Here is a 6,000-nt window from a genome sequence, read left to right as displayed (position 1 = left end):
GCGGCTCTGGACTTCCAGTCAAGCTGCCCAAATACCTGCCAAATGGTGTCTGGGGTTAGGGGTGTTGGATCAGGCTTCAGGGAATGCATCCCTTGGTCCCCCTCCCTTAAATTTTAGCCTTTCCAACTGCACCCACCGGGTCTCTCTCTCCACACAGCCTCACACATGAATTCAGAAGCCCAACTAGCTTAGGATTATGGAGTCAGGGACAGTCGGAGCCCAAGGGTCCTGCCTACTGCTCTGAGTTATGCTCTGAGGGGTGTTCACAGTGGGGCAGAGCTTTAGGCATAGCATCTGCTGGCCCGTACAGGCCACCAAATGCCGCTGACTGGCTGGGCACAATTCAGGAGCCACTTGTCAAAAGAAACTAACTTTATTTTTAGAACTACACACGCCAAACAAAACAGCTCCTCAGGAAAAAACCCTCAGAGCCCAACTGCCACCACTGGCTTCCCACAAGCCACACCCCTACCCAGCCTCCTCCTCCCACAATCCTCCTGCTCTTTAGGCCAATTGGCTGGGTCGCATGGGCGGAGCCAAAAAAGTCCCCCAATGAGCAGCTCCGTGGTCTGAAAGGGCAGGGAAACAGCCCAATGAGCATCACCACAGAGGAGCCAATCAGCTAGATGTTGCTAGATATTGCTGGGGCCGCTGTGAGCCAATCATCAGCTGGTAGTCTGAAAGGGCAGGGAAACAGCTCAATGAGCATCTCCAATGAACATCACCACAGAGGAGCCAATCAGCTAGATGTTGCTGGGGCCGCTGTGAGCCAATCATCAACCAGCAGTCTGGAAGTTTGCTGGCAACTGGAAGTTTGCTGGGGCCCCTTCGGCTGTGGTTCTCAACAAGCATCCTACAGAAGAGCCCGCCAGTCTAGACAGTATGGTGTTCTGTCTTGCAGAATTGAGAACTCTCCAGGGAGCACACATAAAGCCCTTGGGCCAACACGCTAGTCCTCCTCCCTGGAGATGAGTGGTTTAGACATGGCTCTAGGCTGATTTCCACAGCCCAGGGAGCACAGACAGATACTGCACCATGAACTGCCTCCCCTCGAAAGAATCATCCAAACAGCAAGGGAGTGGACTGGGTTCCTTGAACTAGGACCTCAGGAGGCTCACAGAGCCTGTCACCTCCAAGATAGGGACAGTGTTGATTGGAAGTCAGGCTGATGCACATGCTCAGAGGAAGAGGGCTCCTGAGGCAGGATTCTTTAGCCTTCATCTGGAACTACCCTGCTTGTCCCCTTCCTGTCTAACTGGTAACTCTGCCTCTCTTTTATTAGCCATCCACATTATCTGTTTCCTCTGATGAGGTTTCCTATGTTGAATTGTACAATGAAGAGACACAGGTTCTGCACCGCTCCATGCAGGAGTGAGCAGCCAAGTGTCAGTACCCTGCCCCTACCAAGGGAAGAAAGCCATGCCACAGTCCCATACCACTCCTCCAAATTGTTTCTTTGCCCTACACCCACCTCCTGCCCCCTCAGCCTCAACTTCAGGGATTTGAGTCCTTGCCTGGGATTTGAGGACTGACTCAGGCGCTTCCTGGCTCACCCAGGACACCTGTGTCCCAGGGTTTCTTTGACCACTCAAGAGAGTTGAGACTTCTATCACCAAAGCCATACTCCTACTACCCTAGTGAAATGTTTTGTCCAAACCACTAACTCAGCCCTCATCCTCCAGACATGAATATTGAGAAAGAAAGCCTGTCAGTCTTCTCTGTCAAACCACATAAACTCCATGTTTGCCCCCTCACTTCTGACTGTCATTTCCCTACAATGGCTGCCTTTCTAAATCTATACCTCCTCAGCTTTCACTTCCTTGGTAACTGTTCATACCAAGGATCATGTGGTCACCCCAACCAGTGGGTAGCAGCCAAGTACTTTTTGTATTGGATAAAGAGCCAAGCAGACTGCCTGCTCAGAGTGCTTATTTTCAGTGTTGATTACTGTGTTCCATTTTGCATGTGGAAGTAACGTTCTTGCCCTGCTGATTGTTTTCAGTGTTGATTCCTGTGTGCTCTTCAGCATGTAGAAGTAAAGTTTGTGTCACTGAAAAAGCTGAAGAGTCTGTTTATTTCAATTCCTGGGGTGCCCATCACCCTGTATATTTACAACATGGTTCTGGACTCTGGGCCAGGCTTCATACCCATGTCCCTGCTTGGCCTCAGTCCTCTTCCCTTAGCCTCCATTCCCAGAGCAGGATGAGTTGGCCCTCTGGCTGGGAAGGAAGGTCCAGCAGACCAGGTTAGCGTGGACCTTTCATCCCAGTTATTCGTGGAGACAAGCGAGGTGCCAATGGATGTATCAGTTATAAAAGAAGATAGATGACAAAGGACAGGATCCCAGAAATGGAGGAGCAGCTGACAACTACATGTCCCTTTTAAGCTGAGGCCGTGGCAGGGCAACTGCAGCCACTATATCAATTCAGTGGGACCAGAGAGGCAGAGCTTTGGCCAGGTACTTGGGCTTGTCCCCAGGGAACAGACTAGTTTTATTCAGCTCATCTAACCTCTGCTGAGCCCAACATTCCAGATGACACACTGGACTTGATCACCTTCCCTGCGTTCATGGTTATCTAAAGTCAGCTGCCCTCTGAGGCTTTTCCAACATCTGAGGGAATCTTGAGTTTTCACATTGAGTTCTGACCAATCTGCAGATATGTCCAGATACTGATGTCCTCCATCCTCCACAGCTCCCTGCCCCTAAGGTGTTATGAATATCTGCCTGTTTCCAATATTTAGAGAGGTTAAGGAACTTGTTTTAGGTCCTGAACAGGTTCAAGTAGGTCCTGTTTTGGGGGTAATGTGGCATTGGCCAAGAACATGCAGGATATTAGAGACAAGTAGAAATGCCACTCAGAGAGGGCTACCTAACTTTTATGAAGGGGCTGGGAATGGAGTCCACACCAATGTGCCCCATTGAGGGCAATCCTTGTAGTGATGGTGCCACATGTGGCCACTAGTTTTGACATGGTGTTACCTCAGAGTCTTCTCCCAGATGATTTCAGGAAGGCCAGATTCCAGGCTGCCCCATTATCACTCTGATAGAAGTCAGGCGCTCTTGGCTGGGAGCAACAATAAGTCCCCTATTTCAGAATCTGTTTCTCTGACCTTAATAGAACTGTACCAGTTTCTGCCAGCTCATGTCTCACAGATGCAGAAGGGAGTCCTCTGACACCTCCAGAGATGAAGACATTGGGGTCAACATGCAGCCACTTCCTCATCAGAAGCAGGTAGCCCCTCATGGCACACTGTTGCTCCCTCTCTCACTGTTTTCCTCTGCTCTGCCCTCCCAGAGAGGATGACCAGATGTGTGTGTTCAGGGCTGCTCCAGGACCATTCAGAGTTCCTCTCCAGCCTCAGGGATGAGGTGGTGCTCAGGGCAGGTGTGAGGTGCAGGATCCATAGCCACAGGAAGCCTCCTTTGCAGCAAGCCTCTGTCTTGAGCCTTCCATCCCAGTCGAGGTCCCCATCACTCTCCACCTCTCCATCTTCTCACAGAGAAGGAAAGAAGGTGGTGTTGGCAGCAGTTGTTCTGGGCAGCCCAGTCTTCTCAGGATCTGAAAGTCTCCACCTGGCAGGGAAGCCTGCACTGTGTGCAGTCGGTATGTCTTGCCCTGAGACCAGCATCCACCTTGATTCTGTCCCACTGCCATTGAGCTCAGCCTTCCATGTCCTCTCATCCTGGCCGTAGACAGGCCTCACTTCTATTCACAGAATACATCAGTGCATAGGCCTTTTACCTTGGTGCTGTGTGTCATAAGTCACAAGGATAGGTATGACACAGAGCCTGTGATACTGTCACACTGCACAGATGGTGAAAGACCCACCATATGCTTCAACCAACAGCTGCCTAGTGTCTAGTACTCTTCCTGACTGAGAACATTGGTCTCCTCCCCACTTAGGAGGGGCTGGATCAGTGTTAGTCACAGTGAGATCAGCATCTGCCAGTAACCAGGCCACCCCCATGGCCATCTGAGCCAGGAGCTTCTTCACAGACCTCTGTATAATAAATCAAGGACCCCGTCTCAACTGAGCTGGTACAGACAATGGCACCTCAGGCCCTGTAGCAGGCAGGGTAAAAGGCTCCACTGTGCTTCTCTACACTGTGAGGCATTCACCATATCCCTCACTTTTCTGTGTCTTGGCCATGCTCCTGCTCATGATGAGGCTTTAGCCAGCCTCCATCTCTCTGTCATTGGCCATGTTCCTCTCCTCTATGAGTCATTGCCCCTGATCATCTACTATGAGGCATACCCCTGCTACTTCACTTTATGAAGCATTCACTGCTCTCCTCACCCCTAGGATGCATTCACTGACCTCCACCTCTGTATGAGACATCCACCCTCCTCCTTCCCTCAATGAGTCATTCCCGCCACTATTCATCCACTATGAGGCATACCCCAGCTATTGCACTTAATGAAACATTCATGCCTCTTCACCCCTAGGATACATTCCCTATCCTCCACCTCTGTATGAGACATCCACCCTCTTCCTTCCCTCTATGAGGCATTCACCATATATTTATATATATATATATATATAGACTTGATCACCTCCCCTGTGTTCAGGGTCATCTAAGGTCAGGTCAGTTGCCCTCTGATGGGAACTGATATATATATATATATATATATATATATATATATATATATATATATATATATATATATATATATAATATCAGATATATATTATATATATAGTATATAATTGGCCTTGCTTTTCCCCTCTATGAGGCACCTGCCCACACATTCCCTCCCCTGCCTGGTGGGAGAGGTAACAGGAATGTCATGAGACCAGATCAGCTACTTTCTCTTATCCTGCACATCGCTGGTTCCATGCATGAAACTCCAGTACATAGGAAGAGTATCCCAGAGACACCCCACCCCACCACTCTAACCTCCTTGGAGGAAGGAAACCCCATGTAGGCGCAACTCACAACCTCTCCTTTCTCTATGGGTTTGGGCCACATTACACTGTTTACACCTCAAAGGAGTCATTCAAAATGATCTGGAAGGGAAGGAGTACCTGCTGGCGGTCTCCACCCTCTCTACTTCTGAACACAAACAGATATACTCCAGGACATGTGTGGCAGGGGAAAAGCCCAGACATGCATTCTAGAACCATCATAGGGGCCCAAGAGAGAGTGGACTCTGGGCCTTGGCTCATGGCTGTCAGCAGACCCCGATAGCTTGGTGTGTGCCACCCCATGAGTGTCAATGTTGCATCATTGAGGCCAGATGCACTGCATGCACGCAGAGAAAAATACCTGAGGTGAGAACACCTCTAGCCAACTAGCAACCCACCCCCAGGGAAAAAAAAAATCCCCTGACTTTCATCCAGTGAGGCAACCTGAGGTCTTCCAGTGGGAGCTGTCTCCCTTACAAAATGGAAGCCCAAAGAAAAGACTTGCCTGCATATTTGTTCACCTGACTTGATTTCATTTCCATCACCAATGGGTGCAAAGATGCCAACTATCCAGCTGCTTCAAGTTAACCCGGACAGCAGTGGACACTCTGAGGGGGAAGATTTCAGTTTCAGGATTCAGAGGTCACCTCCCTAACTGAGGAAGAGATCAGCCTCCATTCTTCTTTCCTGGAAAAAGATGATCAGGGCTGGGACTGTCTCCACAGCCTCCCTCAGACCCTCCTAATGGAGCACCTCTTTCCAGATGAAAGATCAAGGTCCCTTCTGAGCTTGGCTGTTGCCCCCAGTTTGGAGCAACCCAGGGGAGACCTCACATTAGAGTCCTTCTTGGAGACAGGCTGGATGGAACAGCTCAGCTATTAGTCAGCAGAGACCACTTCATTTGGTCTCTGTATGCCTGATGAGGCTGCTGGGATCAATATTGGCACAGATACTTACAGAGAGGGAGGCAGTGGCCAGGGTAGAGGTGGCCAAGGATGGTGGCCTGGATGCTGTGTCTGCTCTCTGCTTGAGATTGTCTTGTGTCACAAATACTTGTGGATAGAGTGGCATCGGAATAAGAAGGACCCTGAA

This window comes from Callospermophilus lateralis, unplaced genomic scaffold (genome assembly GCF_048772815.1).
Source record: "Callospermophilus lateralis isolate mCalLat2 unplaced genomic scaffold, mCalLat2.hap1 Scaffold_45, whole genome shotgun sequence".
NCBI classification, from domain to species: Eukaryota; Metazoa; Chordata; class Mammalia; order Rodentia; family Sciuridae; genus Callospermophilus; species Callospermophilus lateralis.
The sequence above is the reverse complement of the archived record's forward strand: the minus strand, read 5'-3'. Positions refer to the sequence as shown.